The 26479-nt window shown below is 41.2% G+C and overlaps 1 long non-coding RNA gene across 1 annotated transcript; it reads left to right on the top strand.

Moving 5' to 3' along the window:
* Window positions 1–728: 728 nt before the first annotated feature.
* Window positions 729–3101, top strand: LOC117545476. Its single transcript, XR_004568844.1, has 3 exons — window positions 729–1027; window positions 2526–2753; window positions 2992–3101. It is a non-coding gene; the product is annotated as an uncharacterized LOC117545476 (long non-coding RNA).
* Window positions 3102–26479: the final 23378 nt, after the last annotated feature.

Below are 26479 nucleotides of genomic sequence, written 5' to 3'. Positions count from 1 at the left end.
TGAGGCTTACCAGTGGGGGGATAGGGTCGACGAATGAGTGGAAGGATCCCCAAACAAACCAAACTTAAATCCCCCCAGTCATACGTGCAGGAAATCAAATCCCGGGGGAGCACATCACACACAAAAGAAGAGAGGAAAACCACCATCTTTGACACCAGCACCACCACATTCAGCTCTCAGTAACTAAGTAGGGAAACCAGAGGGAAACGCAGTTAATGGGGGCTAAATAAGTAAATCAAAGTAATAAACAAACACAATATCAAATATGTTCTCATAAGCAGATAACTTGTGTAAACATTTAAGAATAAAACAAATCAAAAGAGAAAAGGTTCAGTTAAACAAAATAAAAATAAACAAACTAATTTAAATCAAGTTGGCCAAAGTAAGGACAAGTGATAGAGGGAGTTAGCCCCAGAGTTCAGTGACTTCCACACTTCGAGTGTCGGCCCAAGCAAGGCAGCAGGAAGGCGCGCAGTTAAAGCAGCACTTTAATGCCCCTTTCACACCAGCGGAGCTGGAGCCTGAAAAGCGCCGTTTTTTCCTGTTCACACCGCAACGGCGCCGGTGTTGTGCCGTAGATTGAAGCCTTGCCGTAGATTGAAGCCCTGTTCGCGGGGACGCGCAAACGTGACGTCATCGCCTGTACACTGTTAGCCCGGAGTTCATATCTAATTAAATAATGAATTACAAATTACTGACATTATTTAAGTTTCATTGCATTACTATCAAATGTAAGCTTATTCTACTTGCTGACTACCAAATGTAAGCATATAATACTTACATGTGTTAGTTAAGCAATGTGTCAATAATTTTAAGTTAAGTAACTTCACATTATTAAGTTTTAGTCATGTTCGCAATGCATTATGGGAAAGAGAAGGATCTTTTAATGTGCCGCAGCCACGTTTCCAGCTCGCAATTTCTCAGTCGGACGCAACCCCACTTTGAACGACGGACTTGCACCCTTTCACCGCGCTGTCTACGCTTCCAAAGGAAGGACGCTGCACGGCTGCCTTATCTACTGAATCTGGTGAGTGATTTAGCTAACAGGGCTTGGTTGAATTCTCGTACTTTTGGGTGTAACACAGCCACAGGAAGTATCAACTGGCGGGAACACGGTGTGGGCTTCTCTCGCATTGTTTAAGTACTTGTTAGAGGAAAATAAAATGTTAACAGACTTTGACAGTTACAGATAAATTCGAATAATGCTGCCGTTTATTTTCTGAATTAAAGTTCCATTCGTTCCGTGGAACGGACTTTTTATTTTGGCGGAAGCATTACGATCATTTTTAAGTCAATTAAATCATTTAAAAATCGATATTATGAATAATTTGTTTGTTATTTTAGTATGTAGCCGTGTAATAAGCGGTAGAATGTGCTGCTAGGTGGTCATTAGGGGGGGGGGATCCCCGCAGTGTGATCATGGAGCCCACGGAGGGATCTAGATCTTAATAGCGACCGCATTAAGTTTTCATTTGATTTACCTCACTTAACTGCAGCACTTCTACGCTACTGCAGTCAGGCAATGTGTGTTTCCCTCGCTTTTGTTAACTTTTACTGAGCGATAGTAGGCTACGAGGTGCAGATAGTTTTAAACAGATAGTGCTGTACTTTTTTCACTTGTTCGTGTTCACTGAAAGACGTAGATTTTTTTTTCACCCAGTTGCTGTTTTTGTCACCTTTCTTTTAGTCGTGTGAGTCGGACACCACCGCACATTAACGCCGGACGCTCGAACCCTGCCACAGGCTGTCTCAGGCTTCCATCATAGGGAGAGGAGGGTGGCGCTTGGACGGCTGCTTTGTGCTACTACATCAGGTGAGACGCCATTTAGCTAACATTAGCGACCACATTACGTTATCAGATGTTGTTGATTAACGTCCCTTAAAGGTGGGGTATGTAATTTATTTCAGAAACACTTATCGTTATATTCCATGGAATGCTCTTAACATCCTGATAGCAATGCATATATGAAATGCTTTGACAATAAATACATACAAAATGTTCATCTGTGGAAGCCGTAGCACTGTAAAAAGCACGACCAATCATTTTAGCCGGCCCGGCTAAAATAGCTGGATGGCCTACCTGCCTGTCAGCCTGAGAGGGGTCTGCCTGCAGGTTCCACTCTCAGGACACCTCCACTATCACGGAGGTGATGAGTCCGCTCACCATGCACTTTGGGTCGGCCTTGGGCAGGCCTTTTGAACCCCCCATCCTGGTTCTCGTAATAGTTGACTTAGCCATTTTTCGCTCAAACCATGGAGGAATGTAACGGGAGTTAACAGGGGACTCTGCCCGCCTCACGAGTGCCTATTTGCGGACACTTTTTGTCACTTTTCCCCCTATTTCCCCCGGTTTTATTAATTTGTCTTTTTTTGGCTATTTCACCTGGTTCCTTCTAACGGGGACATAGCCCGGTCTCGGGTGTCCCCCCACGGCCTGTGTCCAGCCGTTACCCCCACCACTCATCCATATATTAACCGATTTTGACAATTCTTGTTGCATTTTTGTCCTCTCTTCTCACTGATAGAATGGCAAACGCGACCCACCATCGGAGGGCCTCCACCGGCCTAGTGCCGGTGTCCTGGCGGTCGGTTCCTCCGAACTGCGGGTTCGACTCTGATGGCCGCGAGGGTGTGCTGCGTGTCTCTTCCCGGGCCGGGCCGATATGAAGCGTGACCAAGACGCATCGTCTGACTCGGGGGTCCCACCACGGGTCCCGCAGCGGGGTGGAGGTTCCAGGCTGAAACCTCCCCAGGTTTGTTTGTCCTTTTGTGTTCTAAATGTAATGTTCATAAAATGTAGTTATATCCTCATACCTACTTAAATATCTGATTTTATTAAGATATTACTGTGAGAAGTGCACAGAGGCATCTTGAAAAATCAGATGGTGAAGCAAGCAAAAGCTGTCTAAATAAAAAAAATGCACTTATTTGTTTCACCAAGGATGATTTTATTTGACAGTTTTACATGGTTTGTTCTCTTTTGTGTTTCAGGTTTATTGCGAGTTCAACAGAGTGGTGGGGAAAAATCTCAAGGACAACTTCTTCGATGCACTTGACCGTTTCTCTCCGAGCCTGATGGACCTCTTTAGGAAGAAGAAGGGTGCCACTGGCCAATTTCTGTCTGAGCTTTTAAGTCAGACAAAGGTGGGTTTACTTAAGATAACATCTGTCTACCCAATCTCTTTCCTCTCTCCTTGTTCCTCTTCGGTCCCTTTGACTTCCTTCTCATCTCTTCTTTTCTCTCATTTGCTGCTCTTGTCCTGTCAATTTAATTGCATCTCTTCATGTGTCATTGTTTCCTCTTTTCCCTTGTTTGCTTTGCTCTCTTGTTTTGTTTCCTATTATATTCTTTGGTCAAGAAGAAATTATGTTCTCTCCCTTTTCTATTCTCCCATCATGTCATCTCCTTTTGTCCTCTCCTTTACTTTCAAGTATATTTGCAATAAAGTAATTGTGTAGAGTTTGTAGAATGTATTTGATGAATATATGACCATTCTTTGTTATCTCCACTATATTCTAGACCACTGAGCCAACAGACATCAGATGCCTTTGTGTTCGGGGACTGCCAATCATCTTGGGGGATGAGCCTTCTGCCTTCTTCAAGACCTGCACCGTAAGTGACTTTAACCCTTGTGTTATGTTCACATTTTGCACCCTTTGGTAATTTTTGGGTGAAATTGACCCGGGACATTATTCAGAGTTTAAAAAAATACGGAACTAAATTTAACTTGCACTATTCCTTATATATATTGTAGGGGTGTAACGGTTCACAGAAGTCACGGTTCGGTTCGTACCTCGGTTTGGAGGTCACGGTTCGGTACGGTTCGGTACAAGAAAAAGCAAAAAAAAGTCCCAAATGCATAATTCCAGGTTTGTTGTTATTTATGATTGAACAGTAGTGCAAGTTTCAGTTTAAAAATAAAGAACTCTTTTTGAATAATGAACTGTATTAAACAGTTTAAAAACAAACCACAAACAGCACCACACACACTCAGATGGCCATATTATCTATAATGGCTGATGTCAAATAAAAAGGTTTCATCAAGCTGTAGAACTAAAAAGAATATCTTGAAAATATGACATCATAAATAATAAGAAAGTGTTTCAAGAGCGCAAAGTCGTTGAAAAACATATGCCAAAAGCTTCCGTTATTTATTTTGGTCTCTCGGCTCTCATGTCTCTTGGCTTCTTAAAAACAGCGGGGATCAGCTGTTGACTTTTGCCGGCTCCGGTTTGGCGTGTGTTACCATTAGCATACCGCAACGCTGTCTAACAACGCCGACACACCGTCCTCATCCGATCCTCCACTCGCACTCCATCGTTATTGTAGTGCACAGGGAACCCGAAATGTTCCCACACAGCTGATTTAAAAGAAGCAGGTGGGTTCTAGCTCCTGTGTGTTATCTGAAATCGCCATACTAACTTTTCTTCTTCTTGTATTTTGTTCGTTTTGTTGTTGTGTTTCTTCTTGTTCTTCATTTGTTGTTTAAGGGCGGCTGGCAAACAGCTTTTAGGCGCAATACTGCCCCCTGGATTATATATAGTGTAGTGGATAGGATACTGCCCTGAATGACACTTTTTTCCCACTCATAAAAAAAAGGTGTATTCGTCGTGTGACTGCGTGTGCCGAACCGTGACGTCCGAACCGTGACGGTACGGGACGAATACGGATACCGTTACACCCCTAATATATTGTCTTTAACTAATTCACCAACAATATAAATGAAATATGATATGTTTTTTAAATATGTATGATGCTTTTCATTATAAACAGTGGAAGCTACTTTTTGGTGGACGATGTAGAATTATATGTCAATCTCTTTATTTCTCTGTTAGGATGCGGCTGATAAGGAGGTGTACAGTCAAACTCCACTGGGAATCCTCTGTGTCGGAGAAAATCCTCAGCTCAACCCATCCAGTGTGGCAATCGTCTTGGAGGGGAATGTGGTGATGGATGGACCGGCTAACCTGCCTCAGGCCTTCTGTGTCCTGTTCAAACTCATTTGTGCCCTGCAACTGGAGTGCATGAAAAACACTTTCCACTTTGTTCAGCAGGTTGTAGAGGAAACTTCTGTGTAGCATGTGCAGTGGAGTCACCGACTCAGGAAGGAGACACGGGAAGAGTCGGAGCTTTGATGTCAAACCACTGTGATTTATTTGGAGTTACGGCCGGAGGATTCACATCACAAGTCCAAGAGCCAGAGGTTCTGACTTCACGGTAGAGTTGCCACGTCAATTCTGGAGAGCCTCTCTCTTGCCAGCCCATTTAACTGGTTCCACAGAGAGTCATCAACATGTTTTGATAAGATAGCTTTAGATAGTTTGGGCACACTAAGTTACCAGCTTCCGCCACTTATGGCCTTGGATATGTCATGCCCTGGAGTCCTCAGACAACAGAGAAGGAAGTGTCCCAGTGTACCCACAATACAGACCATCTGTGACCCAGTATTGACCGGTCACAGAATGGGAACAATAACATTATTGGCTGAAGCAGCCTGTGTCCTTAAAGGAGGTAAACAGACGTCAGGGTTGGTCCTGTACGTCATATCTAGGAGTCTAGGACAATTATTTCCCTAACAGTCCACTCTTTTTATCATTTATGATAACCTAAAACATTAGTCTAATAATAATTTGGTCAATAATTAACTCAATAGGCGTCTCCAGATTCGAGTGTGGTCTCACCTTACATTAATTACATCACAAAGTAGAATAAGATTGAAACATTCAATCACAATGATTGATACAGACAATCATAATAGGAAAAATCATCTCTCATCAGTGTTTGATCATCTTTTGTCAAAAGCATAATAATGAACACACATAAAACACAGGTGCACAATGGCTAAATATTTGTTTTAAACTAATATCTTTTATCATTTACCATTAGTTAATTTCATTCATCAAACTATAAAATCAAAACCAGCTTGCCGCTTTAAAGATTTACTTCAAGGCAATCACTAGTCAAAAGCATTTTAAAACTCAGGATCGTAAGAGATCCAGCTAAACATTCACAGTTGGAGTATAGAATTCACACTGGTGATTTGATCAATCTGTAATCTGCAAAAGTGCAGTGTCCTCAATTTTAGGATTACTTTTACTTTTACTTAAATACGCTTTAGTCAAGAGTAAGGCACTTAGTGAAATCAATACATTCATTTTAGTCAAGTACATTGTTCAAAATCTGAAAAGGAAAAGTTAGGCAAATATTCAAAGACTTTTGTAAAAACCTGGAAAGGAAGGATTAAACATTCTTAAAACTTGAATTATTACATTTGTAAATGCTACCACTGATCTGTACCAAATTAAGTCTATCAATTATTCCTATTAGCCATACTTACCTGAGCATCTACTTATGGTACTTGGAAAGGATTCTTCTGTGTTTATCTAATGTTGAATATAGAATATCAATTTCTTTAAATTATATATCTCTAATTTGAGGATCAAATATGCTACATAATTGTTATATGAAATATTATAAATATTTGTTTTGGGCCAAAACTGAAATTAATCCAGTACTTGAAACATCATTGTAGGTCTTTCTGTGCATGGATAATACATTAAAGAGTAGTGTTGTTAAGCCTGATTGCTGGACGATTAAGGATATTAACATTATCTGTGATATTAGTAGAAATATTTTATGATTCAATACTTTATAATCTGAATTAATTTAGTTTAGTGCGAAAGGGTAATCTGATCCGGCAAAAATATATTAATCACCACTATTCAACACATGTCTGGTCATTGGAAATATAAAGACAGTCATTAATTGTACATCTGTAAACATCCAAGATATAAAATCAATGCAAAGTTCATCTTTGTACGAGAGCTGGAAGAACGTGTCCTTCAGTCTTTCTGACTCGTTCTCCTCCTCTCTTTATGACAAAGAGTGTCTGGTGTGTGTAAAGGCATCCTGATACTGTAGATTAGCACTGAGGTGCTGATTGGCTCAAACTCTTCCTCAGAGCGCCATATTTAAACCCCCCAATTGCTCTGCTTTTGTGTGGCTCATTAGTGAGCACTGTAGTTGATCCCCCCAGCGAAACGGAGGCTCATCTGCCTGCATTCCTTCTGCTATCTGCTTGAGAGCAGTGCCAGACAAAACTGCGTATTCCAAGTGGCGCATCCAGGTCTCCCCCGTGATGGGAGAGGTTAGGAAGACATCTGCTCCTCCAAGAAACAAGGAACCTTGTATGAAGCCTCTGAAGTCCTCGCTCGTCCCACAGGGTTGTCTGCCTGAGCCCACTGAGCAGAATGGTGAAGAAGCATCCCATCTCCTCAGATAGTTGAAGATTAGAATCCTCTCATCTCGAAACGACCTCGTGCCTCCTTGCCCGTTGCTGGGGGTGCCCTCTGCAGCCGGGGAGTGTGACCCTCTCTCTCTGACCCTTGGCCTTTAGAGCTGTCCTAGTTATTGGGTTAACACTTGATAGGGATGTTTTCCTGAGTGCAGACAACTCAAAGTAATGGATTAGCATATTATCATTTAATTACAAAAATAGGATAGGCCCCTCAGAATTATTTGGGAGCCTTCCTGACACATGCACATTATAAATGTAAGGTTTGTGTTAGTCATTTAACATGCAAGAATCATATACTCATCAGTCCAAAGCAGAGAAATGTTATTGTAATTTAAAGGTGAGCTAGTCCCTGTGGATATCACCCCTTCTCAATGATTTTAAATGTTATATTAATTCACTATTTACCGTTTGATAAAAGATTAGTTTATCAGAAATATTTTCCTCTTCCATAAAACAGGTTTGAGAAATAAATGTTCCAATATAAAATTAATTACTCAATATAATTGACTCTTCCCTCCCCTTTCTTACATATGTCTCATATGAAATAATAACTTAGGAGTCTATTTAAGCATGGTGTAGTTTATAATCTATTAATCGAGAAGACTCAGTATCACCTGTGTGCAGCTTACAAAAAACAATTGTGAGAAACATATATTATGCAGGAAATGCATACCTTTGTAAAAAAACAAAGCATATCTGATTTGGGAGGAAAAGCTTCATCCCCTGATAGTTGATATTGGGTGTCTGAGGGTGTTATTACTGAGAAATGTCAAACAAATTCAAAACCTTACATTTGAAAACAGGTTTGCATTCCTTCTCTTAAAACGACGTTATCATTGGAAACAATAAAAGCTAATTGTTTTGATGTAGAATCTATCAATTGAATCGTTAGAGCAGAACAGAATGGTCGTATTGTAGCCTGAGTACCGTGCAGCCTTCAGTTTCACCAGGTGGAAACATTGTCCATATAATGTGAATACATGTAGAACTAGACATTAAGAGGCCCCTGACATTAGGCCTATTTTTAAAAATAGTAGGGGCTTTTAACAGCTTGCCAACTTACAGGCATCCTCTGCATAGCAGTATGAATAGCCTTAAAAAAACAACCCACTCTGCGGTAACGAGAGTCATATTTCTGAACCAAATGCCCTAAGTTAAGCCGTTAGTCCCATCTGACTGACCCAAGGGTTGGTGCTGGTGTGACCGGGAGGCTTCCAGGTGTTCAAAGCAGATGTCAAGCTTTCAGTTCATGGCTTGGTGGGGGGAGTGGCCCACGTGAGACAGTATTGTTCAGTTTGAGGAGCGTCATTGTCTCTGGAAGCAGGTAATGGTGTCCATTCTCAGACCAGACCATTCATGTAGAGCAGCCATAGCATCTCTGTGACTGCACTCAGCCGGACTGTCAGAACTGGGTGACTCTTAGTGAAGCCGTCCAAGGCCATAGACAGAATGGAACCACGTACCAACAAAAGGGACACAAGGTCATCAATGTCTCTCTTTACCATTGGCCTAATTGCACAACAAATTAGTGGGAAAAATGTGGAGCACTAATCCATCATGTGAAATGTTGAGTTAATCTAAATAATTCCTTATGAGTTGAAATCAAATTAACATTAGAACTAAAGTCAGTCAAAATTGGACTTTGCACGGATCAGAATCTAAGCAATACACCATTTTCCCAGCTCTGTAATGAAAAGGATAACAAGATTAGGTACATTACAGGAGTGTTAAAATACCCAAACATGCACACTTATCTTATTCTAGTAGAGATTAGAGGACAGGTCTAATGTTGTGAACAAAATGATCAAGTCAAAGTTATTTTGTTTATTCTATGTTATGTACCACATTTAATTTAATAATTAATCTTGAATTACTAATAACTTTAAAGAAGGCAACAATTTACAATTTGGATTAAGTGATTACTCATCCAAAGTGTGTGTGTGTGTGTGTGTGTGTGTGTGTGTGTGTGTGTGTGTGTGTGTGTGTGTGTGTGGTGTGTGTGTGTGTGTGTGTGTGTGTGTGTGTGTGTGTGTGTGTGTGTGTGTGTGTGTGTGTGTGTGTGTGCTTGTCTGCCCAAGGTTTTAAAACATTTGGGACAGCACAGCAGTGAGAATGTTATGAGAACCAATCTGTTGTTTACACTAAACTCGAAGGAAGCTAGACTGGAACATTTTAAATAAATCAAAACACTTGCACATTAATTAAATACATTTGACATTTAGCTCGAGCTGGGTTCAATACTTTTCTTTATGGTATTTAAAATTGGGCTCGAGTAGAACCCCTGGATTTGGCTTGCAACACAAAATGATACTGAGTTTCTGTAGGACTTGGGAATGTTATGATTCAAAGTGTGGGCCTGTGAAAGAGAGGCCCTTGGAAAACAACACCTATTTTTTAACTGTATACTTATTTTAAAGAAATTGCAACATTATACTTTTAAAGAATTGCTCAATTAATTTAAAACATTTATTATGCACACAATAAAAACTTCAACAAATATATTGATCCTGGCTTAACCAGCAACCTTTACTCTGTTGTTCATAAGCTCGGTTTCAGAAAACTTGTCAGTTTAACAACTATTTTAATTTTAGTATTGTCTATGGAGACCAATTGGTTGATACGAGAAATAATTTGAAGCAGTTTAATAAAGAATGTTAAACTATTTTTAAAACTGTAATTGAACTTCACCTTATATTAATTATCCGATTCCAGTGGCCAGTTGGAATCAGATAATCAACAAAGTTTCCATTTTGCAGCAACAGTGCAAAAGGTTTCAACAACAATTAGTATTACGTCTGAGTCTTGTTCTGTCTTATCTACTTTGTTTCGGAATGTGTTCAATACATTACGTTTTTATTCATTATTACTATACAATACATAGATTAAGAATAAATGAAACAAATAATACAACATTGACCTAAAAAAACAGATTTTGCAACCCTGATCTCCTCAGGCAGGTCTCTGAGGGTCTCGGGGCGCAGGACGGGGCATAGGGTTTATACAAGGTCACAAAGATATCTTAACATTCCAGCAATACCATTTAAGAATGGATTCTTAAAGCAATATAATCTTCTTTTCTTCTTACACCTAGCGCTCACCCTGAACAGTGTGCTTCTTGTTTACATTTCCCCTGCACACTCAGAGGCAGGAAATAAAACACTCTTTTTATTTTTCTTCTTACAGCACATTTATACGACCAGAATTTAGCTTTACATCTTTATATTATTTATTTTTCTCAAGTCATTTACTTTTTGTGAGATAACTAAAGTTTAGTTCATTTTACCCTGTCTATGGACTGATTCATTATTAGTTGTTACAAAACATACACAAGACGGCGGGTAGACAAACCAATATAGACCCCCCATACAAACAATCAGACAAACAAAACATGAACTCGTAATAAACACCAGCGCGACAGCAAAGCTCATCCAGCTCAATTTAGTCCGGATTTAAGAGAGATCTTAGAGGGGGTGGGGAATTATCTCCAGTGCGGCGTCTTCTCACGCCTCACCCTTGTATACAAGTGATTTATCGGTGCCTGAAAGCCGTCCAAGAGCGATAACTAGCTTATCCTCTTGCGACAACTACTAGGTTATTTGTTTCTAGTGGCGCTGTGCCCCCCCGATCGGAGCCCACAGACTTTTTCCCTGCCCTTTCTCTCCAAACAACAGCTCAGTTGACTGTAGTCCGTACGACCAGCCTATATATACTTGCTATCGAGTTCACCTCAAGGTGAAACACAGTTTGCCTATGCTTGCTTGCCACTACACACCTCTGATCAATTAGCCTATAATTGTATGTATGCACTCCTGACCGCCACCTGCTCCAGAGAACCGTGGCGCATCGGGAGTGCACGCACTTCGCGCTGGCCCGTCTTACTATGAGAAAGCGGTCCTAAACAACGAGTGCTTTTAGACCGTCCCGTTTGAAGGACGGCGGTGTTGTGAGTTAAAACCTAGACAAAGAAACTGTGATTTTCTTCCTCTCAGCTATACTGCCCCAGCTCCACAAACACGGGGGAGGTGTTTTTACACACACTCCCAAGGCTGCAGCCGGAGCCGTTTTTACAGAGAGGTGATAACAGTATGGTATCTCTTGGCTGCTTATTTTCAACTGCTGTGTTTGGCCACTAAGACCCTCAAAATCCGGCGATTTGTCCAGTACAAATCTTTTGCATTGCTTTCAATTCACACAGAAGCTCCACTTCACTGATGCTCATTCTTTAAGGTCTCTTTTAAACATGAGCTGTGCATGCTTGTATGGCACTTCCGTCCCGAGCAGCATACACAGAGGAAATAAGCCAGGACTGAGTCCCCAGACACTGATTCCCTGGGTTTAACTATCCCCAAATGTTCATTAACCAAAAGGAAACGCAGCCGATCAGTTTCACAGGTAATTTTAGGATACCGTCAATCACAGAGTCTAGCAAGGCAATTCAAAATGTACATTTGAATTCACACTTACCAGAATCTGAAGATTTGTTGGTATCCTGCCGACAACGCCAATTTGTAGAGGAAACTTCTGTGTAGCATGTGCAGTGGAGTCACCGACTCAGGAAGGAGACACGGGAAGAGTCGGAGCTTTGATGTCAAACCACTGTGATTTATTTGGAGTTACGGCCGGAGGATTCACATCACAAGTCCAAGAGCCAGAGGTTCTGACTTCACGGTAGAGTTGCCACGTCAATTCTGGAGAGCCTCTCTCTTGCCAGCCCATTTAACTGGTTCCACAGAGAGTCATCAACATGTTTTGATAAGATAGCTTTAGATAGTTTGGGCACACTAAGTTACCAGTTTCCGCCACTTATGGCCTTGGATATGTCATGCCCTGGAGTCCTCAGACAACAGAGAAGGAAGTGTCCCAGTGTACCCACAATACAGACCATCTGTGACCCAGTATTGACCGGTCACAGAATGGGAACAATAACATTATTGGTTGAAGCAGCCTGTAAAGGAGGTGAACAGACGTCAGGGTTGGTCCTGTACGTCATATCTAGGAGTCTAGGACAATTATTTCCCTAACACAGGTGATATTAAAACTTGGTAAAGTTGAGCTGGCACCCAAAATTCAGACTTTGAAAAATCAGCTTACATTGTGAAACGGGGTTCTGAAAAGTTGGCTACTGTTACATATGGCAAGTATTTAGGCTTATTGCATTTTGTTGTTGTTGCATGTTTGCACTGTTTGACCTATTAAGCTTGTTGGCATTTCCATTTGTGTTTTATTCTATAAACTACTGACAACATCTCTCCCAAAAGTCATTTAGAGCATTTATTTGCAGAAAATTACAACTGGTCAGAATAACAGAGACAATGCTGTGTTTTTAAACCTCAAATAATGCAAAGAAAACAAGTTCTTCATTATTAAACAACACAATACTAATGTTTGAACTTAGGAAGAGTTCAGAAATCAATATTTGGTGGAATAACCCAGATGTTTCAATAACAGCTTTCAATGGGTCTTGGTTGCTCGCCACCAGTCTGTCACATTGTTGCTGGGTGACTTTATGTCTCTCCTGGCACACAAACTCAAACAGCAATGTGAAAGGTGTCCGCTCCTCCACTCCCTCCACTGGCTTCCAGTAACTGCTAGAATCCACTTCAAGACACTGGTACTTGCTAACCATGCTGCGAATGGATCTGGCCCTTCCTACATCCAGGCCATGGTTAAACTGTACACCCCAGCGCGTGCACTCCGCTCTGCATCAGCCAAACGACTCGCTGCACCCTCGCTGCGAGGGGGACCCAAGTTCCCATCGGCAAAAACACGTGGGTTTGCTGTCCTGGCTCCAAGATGGTGGAATGAGCTCCCCATTGACATCAGGACAGCAGATAGCTTACACACCTTCCAGACTGAAAACTCATCTCTTTCGACTCCACTTCGAGCGTTAGAACTATTAACAAAGCACTTTTATACTAATAAAGGACTGGCTTACCTAAAGCCAGTTGAGTAGCACTTGAAATGTTTGGCTCTATGAAACCTGATGTACTTATATGATTCTGTTTTCTTCAAGGTTGTGTCTTCCTGGTCGAATGTACTTATTGTAAGTCGCTTTGGATAAAAGCGTCAGCTAAATGCAATGTAATGTAATGTAATGTTGCAGCCAAGACGCATGAAAGCTGTGATTGAAAATCTGGGTTATTCCACCAATGACTGATTCCAGAGCCCTTCCTATGTTAAAACATTAGTATTGTGTTGTTGAAAAATGAATTTGAAATTGTTTTCTTTGCACTATTCGAGGTCTGAAAACACTATTCGAGGTCTGAAAACACTCATTTGGTATTTTTTGTAAATAAACGCTCTAAATGAGAATATTTGGAGTTTGGGATAAATGTTGTCAGTCATTAATTTATAGAATAAAACACAAATGTTAATCCAGTTTTTACCAATAGTAAAACGAGAGAAACTGGTAATTTTACAGAGGTCTCTTAATTTGTTCAGAGCTCTACATAAATATATAGATCTATATATCTTTATATATATATAGAGAGATTGCTATTGTTTCATGTGAAAAATGTTCTCAGGAAAATGTATGGTATAATATTTTTGCCACAGTTTGTATAGGAAGCTCAATTTCATTGTATCCAAATGAAACACTCAAGTTTTAATAAAAGGTAAAACTTTATTTTTGTGTCTTTTTTCTTTTTTGTAGTTGACGGAATAAAAAATATAAATACGAAATGTAACCACTTTCAACTAAAAATTCTAAGTTAAATAATTGGAAAAAAACAATTGATATTACACAATATTTTAAGTAAAATCAACTTCACATGAAGTGCATTGTACTTCAAATAACAATTCCAGTCCTTGAATAATTTAAGTTAAATTCACTCAAGTTTTCCTAATGCGTTACTTAAAAAAATAAAAAGTGGTTGACTTAAAAATGTAAGTAAAATCAACTTGACATGAAATGGATTGTACTTCAAATAACAATTAAAGTCTCTTGATTAATTTAAGTTTAATTTACTCAAGTTTTCATAATGCTTTACTTAAATTTTTAAAGGCAACCACTTTACGCTATTTTTTAAAGTAGATTCAACTTATCCGGGCTTACAGTGTATTGAGCGTTCGTCTAGTTTAAAAAGCTTTTCTCTCTCTTTTGAATGATATATTTCCCATCAGATTAAACAGCAAACGGCTGAATAAATAATGTGCATACAATTGCGAGGAGGCTCGTTTTAAGGACACGTTTTTCAGATCTGTCACAATCTTCGTATTGGAACAAACTTCCGTTTTTGAGTGCAGTCCCACTCTGTTATATTCCTCCTTCCTACAGAACAGACAATGATAGGATAATATGTCATTTGTCAGTATAGTCCTATTTCTTAAAACCTTCTCTGTTGTTTAAGTGTCTGATAACCACGAATAGTAAGCAATGATATAACAGTAATGATATTACATGATCATGTCAGACACTGTGTTATTTTCAATCAAGCCTACAAGATAATGTGTTCAAACTGGCTTCACTCACTTGAATTACTCCTTTGAATATCATTTTTATATATCCCTACTCAACACATGTTTGTATTGTAATGCCACTCATATTTTTTTAAAATTGTATTTTAAGGTGACATTGAATGCTTTGAAAGGTGCCCTAAAATAAAGTGTATTATTGGTGTCAATAGGGAAGATCTGCACTGTTCTCTACATAACATGTTCAGAGCAGGTATTTCTCCTGCCGGATTTGGAACCCCCCCTATATCTTTCTCCAGGATAGTCACAGACTCACCAAAATCACACTGGTGCTTGCTCTTCCCCTCTAGTTTATGCTCACAAAAGCATTTCACTCTGGGCCCAGCAGGTACAAAAACTAAAGAGGGGCTTCCATATCCGGCAGTGCAGTTGCTAGAGCTGCCGGATTTTGAAGCGCCCCCTGTAATTTTGGCCAGGATAGTCACAGACTCACCAAAATCACAATGGTGCTTGCTGTTCCAAGTTTGATCCCCTACGCTACCAAGAAATATCAGAGGCCAACTCAGTGGACATTTTTAAACACCAGCTTTTATTTTTGTTGTACCTATATCTATATGTTTACTTTATTTTATAGGGTTTTATATTGTTGCATCAATTAACTTAGTCTTGTGTCTTAATATGTATTTTTATTATCATACCTTTTACCTCTTAACCTTTTCAAATGTTATATGTATATATATATGTTGTTGCTAGCTGTAAAGGTCTTAACATCTGATCTGAGGGGAATTTCTCGTGGTTTATTTTTAACTTGTGATTGTAAAGCACTTTGAGCTACACGTGCTTTATGAAAAGGGCTTTATAAATAAAGCTTTATTATATATTGCAATATATTTAAATTCCAAAAGTTGTGAACCTATTCTTGGTTGTCAGCTTCTGTTATGTGCTACCTAGCATATGACAAGGTGGTTCTAAATAGTCAACAATCCAATAATATTTTTGTATTTTATTTTTCAGGTATTGTATTCTCAGAGTATTGGGCTGCCACCAACATGTCCGTGGGTACTGGTTACTGATGAAGAAGGATGGTGCAGTCATCACAGCTAACTGCAACTGCAAGGCTGGTTTGGGATCAACATGTACCCATGTTGCATCTCTCCTTTTCTACATAGAAACATACGGATACGTGATGCCAAGACAGTTACCCAGGAAAAGGCGTCCCCTCTCGAAAGAAACAGAAGTACTAATCAATCAGAATGACAGTGTATATATTTATTTGATTGAACTTGTTTCTTTTACATCAAATCTATATAAAGAACATGTAAGTACACGGCACCTCTGTTGTTTCCCCGACTCAGACTGCAAGGAATCTGGGTGTGACCCTAGATAACAACCTGTCCTTCACTGCAAACATCGCTGCTACAACCCGCTGCTGCAGATACACGCTTTACAACATCAGGAGGATACGTCCCCAGCTGACACAGAAAGTGACGCAGGTTCTGGTCCAGGCTCTCGTCATCTCAAGCCTAGACTACTGCAACTCCCTCCTGGCTGGTCTACCTGCATGTGCCATCCGACCTCTGCAGCTCATCCAGAATGCAGCGGCTCGTCTGGTCTTCAACCTTCCTAAATTCTCCCACACCACTCCGCTCCTCCGCTCCCTCCACTGGCTTCAAGTAACTGCTAGAATCCACTTCAAGACACTGGTACTTGCTTACCATGCTGCGAGTGGATCTGGCCCTTCCTACATCCAGGACATGGTTAAACCGTACACCCCAGCATGTGCACTCCGCTCTGCATCAGCCAAACAGCTCGCTGCACCCGCACTGCGAAGGGGACCCAAGTTCCCATCAGCAAAAACACGTGGGTTTGCTATCCTGGCTCCAAAATGGTGGAATGAGCTCCCCAGTGACATCAGGACAGCAGATAGCTTACACACCTTCCAGACTGAAAACTCATCTCTTTCGACTCCACTTCGAGCGATAGAACTATTAACAAAGCACTTATATACTAATAAAGGACTGGCTTATCTAAAGCCAGTTGAGTAGCACTTGAAATGTTTTTGCTCTATGAAACCTGATGTACTTATATGATTCTGTTTTCTTCAAGTTTGTATTTTGTTGGTCGAACGCACTTATTGTAAGTCGCTTTGGATAAAAGCGTCAGCTAAATGCAATGTAATGTAATGTTAGTGTAACAATCAAAACAAGTTGTGCTCACTAAAATGACACAAAAATCATCATTATTTAAACTGACACTCAAAGAGCAAAACCTCAGCTCAAATATCCAAAACTCTAAACACATGTTCAGCTCTGCACCCAATTTGCAATTCAACTTTCCACTTTTTGAAAAGTAAAAGTATAACAACAGTATATTTGTGTTTCTGCACATATTTTGGAGACTTGAACAATGTTTATTTGCAGAATTCTCTATATCAAACGCCATAAAACAGTGTGCTTGAGCACGATGGTGTGTAGTTGGTTTTACAAAATGTCTTGTACTATGAATGAAGTGTGTGCCATTTGGTGCAACAGTTTGGTTTTGGTAAGTGTGTCTGTAGTTCTGGGTGCAGTGCTTAAGTCTGCAGTATATATGAGGTGTTTTGCACTTTGTGTGTATGGTTTTGTGAATGTGTTTAGTGTTTTGAGAAAATAAGCCCTGCTTTCAAAAAATGTGTTTTAGCATTGAAAAAAACTGTAATATGAACACAATGTTAACCTATCTCTGTTATGTGAGGTGTTCTCTGCAGCTTACAGTTAAAGAAGCATGTACTTGTTTTTCAATGGGTAAATTGGAAACCTGTAATAAATATAATACTTTGCCCTTTCAATTGTTTTTTTCAAAATGTATTTACCCAAGCTTAATCAGTCTGAGTTGCAGTGCCAGTCTCTGGTTCAATCAGTCCTTCTTCTTCCCCAGTGGCTCCCAGGACTGGTGTGGGCTCTTCTAAAGATGGTATATCAGATACCATGCTGTAGAGATCAAGTAGTGCGATGGATGACCTTTTTCTGGCACGTTTATAACTGGCATGTGTAGCAGGGGAAGGTGCTGTAATTTTCTCGTGGCCCAATTTGACAGACGGTGCCCAGTCAGGATGATTTTTGTCAAAAAGTGCCACTTGTAGGTCAGTTATATCCTGGGTGAACTGTTAAATACAAATGTGACCTCTTTTGACAGGACAAGTCAGACTTTAGATATATTTAAAATGCTGGTGTCAAGACATTGGAACATGACAAATAATTGAGGAAACAAAAGCCTCTGAAAAGATACCAGGGACTGTACAGCCTTTACTGTTTACTCAAACATTTAGGGTTTCCCATTAATGTACCGGGCGCTACAGTGGAATTTTCTACTGCAACACTCTCCACACGCACATACACAGTGTTCCCGCAACTGTTACAACAAAGGCTTGATAATCAGCTCACGGCATATAGGTGTAAGCAGGGGTAAAGTGCTATTTTTATAGGTGGTGTGTGGACACATTGAGAGTAAAATGAAGAGATCTATGGATACCTCTCTCAACACCCAGATGAAACGGAACTGTAAACAGATTTACTTTTTCTTTATGGATATTTTACAAATCACCCTTTTAAACTTTATTCTTTTTTTAATGTCATATAGTATTTCATACCTGTTTTTCATTTATTCTCTTATTTTTGTATAACTATAATGATCATATAAACGTGTGCCTCGGAAATAATTGTTTACATTAATGGTGACCAAAACGTTTGAGACCCACTGAGATAACAATGAGAGTCTTTTAGTTCACTGAGTCTCTCAGTCTGACAGGAGAGGACTCTCCTCCACTTTGTTGTTGAAAAAACTCCTTATACCCGTTAGCGTAGCTCGCTAGCACCAGAAGCTAAGAACAACGATCTCCGGTACTGGTGCGCTCTCTCTCTCTCTCGCGCACACAAAATGGCTCCTTCCACACACACAGAGCCGAGATTTAATGAAACACAGCGACCCAGACGTAATAGTACTGTACTGTATCATATTATTTTCGAATCAATAATTTTTCAAATTATGATTTTTTTTTTTTTTAAATCTTTTTTTTTTTTTTATATAACCATTTTTCCTCCTGGTCTCTCGCGCCCCCTCTGGCATGCCTCTGCGCCCACCAGGGGGGGCGTGCCCCACACTTTGAGAAACACTGCTCTAGGAACTAACATTCATACACATTCACACACCGTTGGCCATGCCATCGCGAGCAACTCAGGGTTAAGTATCTTGCCCAAGGATACATCGACATGATGACTGCATGGGCTGGGATCGAACCCACAACCTTCTGGTTGAAAGACGACCGCACTCCCTCGCAGCCACATTCACCCTTTAAGCCCCTGTCACACTGTCCCGAAATTGACACCCGATGGACACACGATAAAGGAAATGTTCAAATTCGGCTGTGATCGTAGCAACATCGGGCCATTCGTGAGGGCATCTTAAGCCATCGTATGACCGCCGGTGGAGTTTCTCAGGCTCCGGCAGCAACTTCGTGAGCGGCAACTTCGTAAGGCACTCGTGAGGGCATCTTGTCAAATCGTGTCATCTTCGTGTTATCATCGGTGCATTCACCCTCACTCTGATCGGGGCGAATGCCCGATGGCACCGATGATAACAAGATGCCCTCACGATGGCCTTACGAAGGGCAACATTGACACACAAATTCAACACGAAAATGAACCTTCGCAAGGTCCTTCGGCAATTTTTTGGCATGCCAAAGATTTTGCCACCGCTCACGAAGTTGCTGCCGGAGCCTGAGAAACTCCACCGGCGGTCATACGAAGGCTTAAGATGCCCTCACAAATGGCCCGATGTTGCTACGATCACAGCCAAATTTGAACATTTCCTTTATCGTGTGTCCATCGGGTTGTTTTATTGCACAACAAAATCATGTAAACATATTATGTAAATAACCCAATTTGTGTTCTGTGAAACTAAAAAGGATATAATATATTATTTTGAAGGACAGTTGACAGGAAGTTGTTGTTGCTATGGAAACAACAATACGGAGAAAACGTAATATTTTCTACATATAAAGACGGATAAAGTCTGAACAAAGTTTGAAGATATCAGTACAGTATCATAGTACTTTAACATAATTGTTTTTGGTACTTTCATTGCAGTTGTATGTCTTAAATGTAATGTAAATGTTGCCTTCGTGTGTGGTTCGGGGCCATCTTCATGCGAAATTCACAATTCCATATTCGTGTGTCCATCGGGTGTCAATTTCGGGACAGTGTGACAAGGGCTTTAGTACTGACAGTGAAAGTGACTTTGCCAACCTAAAGCTGGCCCTAGATAATCTCCTTAATCCTTACCCACAACTGAATGAGAAATATAAATATCATGTTCTTTTGGGATACCTCAAACTCCCTGAAGCACAGATGATTGCTCAGTCTTGTCGTCATGACCCATCACCCTACACAGCAACAATGCAGGCTCTTCAGCTACAGTATGGTCAGCCTCACCAACTTGCAAAAAGCGAGAGCTGGAATCCTGACAGCGACTGATGTGAAGGTTGGAGACTCACAAGGACTCCTCATCGGCTCCAAATCCACCCTCAGCAAAACCCCCAACCTGACAGTCACCATTGATGGCACCCCTGTTTCCCCCTCCACCCAGGCACGCAACCGTGGCGTTATATTTGACCCCACCCTCTCCCTCGAGCCCCAAATCCGTCAAGTTGTAAAAACCTCATTATTCCACCTCCGCAATATTGCCAAACTCCGTCCCTCTCTCACCCGCCCTGCAGCTGAGCGACTCATTCACGCCTTCATCTCCTCCCGCCTTGACTATTGCAACTCACTCCTCTACGGCATCAGCACTACATCCCTCAATAGACTCCAGCGTGTCCAGAACGCAGCCGCCAGACTCCTCACCCACACCAAATCATGGCATCACATCACCCCGGTCCTCAAAGAACTCCACTGGCTCCCCGTTTCACACCGCATCCACTACAAACTCCTGGTCCTCACTTTCAAAGCCCTCCACCATCTGGCCCCCCCCCCTACCTCACTGACCTCCTCCTCCTCTACCAACCACCCCGGTCCCTCAGATCCACCTCAGCCGGTTTGCTTTCCATCCCCAAGGCCAAACTCCGGAGCTTCGGGGACAGAGCCTTCTCTGTGGCAGCCCCGAAGCTCTGGAACTCCCTCCCCCAATACCTCCGTGAGTCTGAGTCCCCTCACCCTGTTCCAGTCCCGCCTCAAAACCCACCTCTTCAACTCTGTATCCATAAGCCCCCCCCCTCTCAATCAAATTCCTCCTGACTGCTTTTCTGTTTTGTTTTGTTTCTTTTTGGCTTTGTCTTTGTTTTTGTTTTGTTTGTCTACCCTCCCTCCCAAATGTAAAGCGTCTTTGGGTTCAAGAAAAGCGCTATAGAAATAAAATATATTATTATTATTATTAAGGATTCCAGAGCTTTTCCTTGAGAGTCCACCTGCTGGCGAGTATGCTAATGTCACTGGAGGGACCAACAGGTTATGAGTTAAACTGCTGCTCTCATGTTGACCGGCTACTCAGTAAATTGCCTAAATATTTGAGAGATGGCTTCATAGAGTTCCTACAGCTTCAAGGAAAACGTACTACAGCTTCTCTAAACCCCTATAACTTGAAGGACCTGGCTGGGTGGCTACAATCAAAGGCTCAGCAACAAAGACTCTCAAATCGACTCGCCCAACGCTATCGGCAAGAGCAGCCACACAGCAGCAGGCTACCTAAGGCTAAAGGCCAGACAGCTGTCTACTATGGTGCTGATCCTGCTGACTCTTCTTATGCCAAGGGCACCCAGTTGACTCAGCAAGCAAAACCTTCAACTACACGTAACCAATCAAATGTCTACTGTCTCTTCTGCCGTAGCCGTGATCATTATCTTACAAAGTGCTCAAATATCAAAGCCAAAACAAAGGAGAAAATACAGGAGTGGATAAAAAGGGAAAACCGTTGCTGTAAATGCAGCCGTACGTCACACTCAGCTGCTGACTGTACTCTAAAGAAACCCTGCCCTGAATATGGAGAGCTGCACCTTTACGCTTTGCATGCTTTAGCCAGGAAGAAGTATTTGCATGATACCACACTGTCCCCCAGCAGAGTCTACTTTTCACATGCCAACTTCTCAGACAGAGTGCTGCTAAAAGTAATTCCAATCTGGCTGTGGAATGGAAACCTTTCCCTCAAGACATATGCCATACTGGAAGATGGCGCAGTTCGGACCATGATACTACATTCAGCATCCGAACAACTGCAATTTGAAGGAGGAAAGGAAATACCTGCTCTTCGAACAGTACGTCCTTACTCAGAACAGTGCCAAAGTTTCCCTGCAGCGAGGCTCCGTTGTTATGCCGTGTTATGCGCGGCCGCCATAAAAGAAATGATATTGTTTCCAAACCTAACCTTGCCGTACAAATCATTGAAATGTCTGTCTGTCCCGCCAGGTGCAGTGGGCATGCATAACACGGCGCTACAGTTCACAAGTGTGCGTGTGCCCCCTGTTGACAGTTCACGAGCGTGCTCTCTCTCCCTCCAGTGTCAGCTGGATCCCCGGAGCAGCAGTACTGGGATCGGGAGCAGGAGCTGGTGGAACCGCCGGCGGAACAGGAACCGGTGTCGGCCAGACAGGAACCGGAGCCGTCGGGACAGGCGTAGACGGAACCCCCGACGGGACAGGCATAGACGGGACCCTGGACAGAACATGGGCTTGTGTCAGTGGGACCCCGGACGGAGCAAGGGCTGGTGTCGACTGGACAACGGACGGAGCAAGGGCTGGTGTTGACTGGACACCGGACGGAGCAAGGGCTGGTGTCGACGGGACCGCCGGCGGAACAGGACACGGGGTTGGTGGAACAGGTGTCAGAGGGATCCCAACAGAACTGGACAGGACATGGTGTATTTCTCCATAGGATTTTGGAAAATAGCTCGAAATAAGGTCTGTGGAAAACGAACCTGTTTGATAAATGCACGTTTTGTTCAGCCGGATAATATCCACATGTCTACCCTACTTTTATAATTTTCTAATCATAAATCTAATCGCCAGAAGCAAAATGCTAACGTTATGCTATAAACGAACTACAGCAGGGTCGCACAACTTCAACGTCACGCCAACCTAAAGGTGGGGTAGGTAATTTTGGAGAAACCAGCTCGAGTGCGCTAGAATTTGAAAATACACAGCCGGAAAAAATCTGCCACTTCCTTCCAGAGCCCCTCCTCCAACACACACGAACGCGCACATGACCAATGAGGGCATGAGATAAGTTTGTGCACAGATGGAAGGCTGACAGGCAGGTAGGCCATCCAGTCATTTTAGCCGGGCCGGCTCAGATGATTGGTCGTGCTTTTTACAGCGCCACGGCTTCCACAGATGACATGTTTGTATATATTTATTGTCAAAGCATTTCATATATTCATTGCTATCGGGATGTTAAGAGCATTCCATGGAATATAACAACAAGTGTATCTCGAGCCGGTTTCTCAAACTTACCTACCCCACCTTTAAGATCAATATTCAAAAATACAGATTCAAAATTGTACAAGTTGAAGCGTTTGTTTTAACAGTTTGCAGGAGGCAGGTACTTGCTTTCAAGCAGATCAGGGGCAAACAAACTTAGCGGGAGTGTTCACGTGTTCGGTGTAATGACGTACAACGTCCTCGACAACTTCTGTAGTCCTATTCAGCCACTTGTTAACAACCATCGTTTTTCAGACACGTAAACTCTTCAAAAATCACCAATGACAAAACGTGATCCGTCTCTTAAATTTGTGTCAACCACAGACCTTTTTCGAGCTATTTTCCAAAATCCTATAGAGAAATCCCATTGACTCTGAGACGAGGGAACCGGTAGTAAAATGCTAACTCACTTCCGGGTTTTAGGACTCGTCACTGCACCACTCTATGGCGCTCAAAATGTCCCATATATATGTCTGTTTCCGGTATTGTTTATGACGGACGTATTTTGTTATACACACATTCCTTCACATTTTAATTTGTATTTACATTAAAGTATTTCGTGAGGCCTTCTAATTTAAAAAAAATTATAACTAGCGTTCTAGTTGAAGAGTTTGTAAATGAACATGAACCCAAGCTGTTGCCTGGCAACGCAATTCTGTTGATAATTATGGCTGATAAGGCTTATTACTTATTGGCTTATTATTCCTGTTTTGATATTTTAAACCCCAAACCGATGGAAAAACCCCACAGCAACATAGAAAAGACGGTCATAACATGACGTGGCACTCTAGTTAATAGCAATAATTTAATACATAATATTATTGTTGAGTAAATAATAGTGTGTTATTTAGAAAAGAATAACAAATTAGAAGGAAAAAAATATTTAAAAAAATACAGATTTCAGTATTCTGAGCCCGATTTATTTTCCTCACGGACGGCAAAAAAAGTCCGACATTATACAATTTTAAAATAAAAACAATAATCGTGGCTTGATATTGAGTAAGAAAATGTTTTTATGAACCACACAGCTTCCGATCGTCCAAGACCCGACATGACAAAAAGACGTGGTGCAGGCACGAAACGTACTAATGCACGTAATGCATTGCTTTTTAAATCGTTCTGTGTGACACGAAAAAAATGGAAACATCGTGTTGGTGAACACGATGCAATAGATTACATTTCGTGACTATAACACGAAATGCCGTGAGACTGGGTTGGCCCATATGCCGCAAATCGTTGTTTCTTACACGACCACTAGAGGTCGAAAACTTAAAATTATAGGTCGTAATAAGCTGCTTGAACAATTGACCTATTTGGTCGTTTTTTGAAGGAGGACAGGCTGAAATAAAGAGTGTAAGGTAAGGAAACAGTGTGTGTGTTACAAATTGAGTTATTTGTCCGGTGCACATCTAAACGTATACAAAGAGTAAGCAACTCGTTCTGCAGGATTACTAAATTAGTATATCATGCTACTCGTCCAGAGATTAAGCCACCATTCAGATGGAAACAACATCCTAAATTTAGTTTCCTAGGAATTTCTACATTTCAAAGAAGATACGTCAATATCAGCTTTACAGCACCATTACTGAAATGAATCCAGGCCTGCATGAAGGGACAGAGTTGTATCATATTAGGAAATCAGGTTGTAGATGGGAAAACTGGGAATGCTTCTGCGTATCAAATGTCGTATTTTAAAGTATCTAAATAAATGTGATTGAAGAAGGTCACAATTAGTCCTAACATTTCAAAGGATGTGTTGTGTTCAAAATTCCAGGAAAGACAAACAACTTCTAAGTTCAACTATTTATTAAAGGAGAGCAAAATATATATATTCACTTGGCCAAGGACTCCTCACGTCATAGAAATCACAGGCAGCAAAGCTGTTCTCTGTAACCACTATTTCCGTAAAGAGCCTCGAACCCCGTGGGTCAATACATTTTATTACACAGGGCTTTGCCCATACATTTATGATTGGTTGAGACTAGTTGGGGAGGGCCGTGGTTTAGACTTTGGCTCTCTCTCGTTGGTGCACAGATTTAGACAAAAGTCTCTTGGCAACACGATCTTCCAATCAGCATTCGGCCAGCCTGTGAAGGTTCCTCCCTACTCTGTCGCTATCCTAGTAATTTTTTTTTGCTAAAGTTTCTACAGAAAAATTGGAATCCTTCATTACTGATTCCCAGCTATGCATGGGAGCGAATCTCACCCATATCTCAAGGCCGGAGCGATGTTCTGTTCTGACTCACTCATTGTCTTCTTACAGTGTGCACCTGACCTTGCTACATTAATATTGCAAGCTAAAACTTTCTTCTGTGACTTTTCCCTTCGTTTTCTATCCAACCCATCAAAACTTGGGATTGATGATTTTGTCTATTTATTCCAAAGTCCTAGCAACATTTAATGAGCACAAAAAGCATATAATGTAATAATAAGAATCAGTATTGTAATATTATATTAAAAATATTGCAAACACTTTGTCCATAAAGAGTTGTTTGATATGAAAAAATCCTTTTTCCTTCCACAAATTAGAAGTTGAATCAAGTGATGCAGGTATAAACAGATTGGCATTAGCAGCAATTCAATTTGTTATGCCATGTTGAAACTTTGTAAGGAATTAAACCCCTACTCATTAAGTACAAATTCAATTATTTATATAAAAAATTATAATAGTTACACTTTTTTTTTTTATAGCAGTGCAAATGGAGAGTAAAGATAATTATGTTCTCAGGCATTAGAGGAACAACCTATCTACAGCGTATCACCGTACTTACAAACAGGGCTTTCACTGCAGAGATATTTTATTTAGAATGCAATTGCAATAGATGAAATGTTACAGATGTGTGTACATGCTTACAGGCACATGACCTGCTGACATTTGAGCAGCAGTCTGCAGGGTAATGTTGATGATGCTGTTCCCTCAGAGCCCCCCATGATGTAACCAGAGAGAGCTCACTGACGTGTTTGTAGACTGAAAGAAACTTTAGGACTTAGAAAGATGATGTCAGGCCACAAAACTGTGCAAGCCACCCACCTACAGGGTGACATGCTGTTAGTAGTCACATAAATGTCCTGTAACTGTAAGTATAATCCTGCACCCTCAGCCTGACTCAATGAAGTCATATTGCGTTCGGGAGCATTTTAATAACAGCATAAAAACACTTTTAACTCACTTTGTGTTATAAAATATGTTCTGGGTTACGTTTCTTGCTCGAGGACACTTCAACATGTTGACTGGGGCTGAGATGGTAATGGGATCTCAACTGCCGCCATGGGTCTAAAGTGGGGGGCCAATTACTCCTTCCCCACTTCCAATCCCCCTACCTCC

Source organism: Gymnodraco acuticeps, unplaced genomic scaffold (genome assembly GCF_902827175.1).
Source record: "Gymnodraco acuticeps unplaced genomic scaffold, fGymAcu1.1, whole genome shotgun sequence".
NCBI lineage: Eukaryota > Metazoa > Chordata > Actinopteri > Perciformes > Bathydraconidae > Gymnodraco > Gymnodraco acuticeps.
Note: the sequence above shows the minus strand (reverse complement) of the source record. Positions and strands in the feature narration are given on the sequence as shown.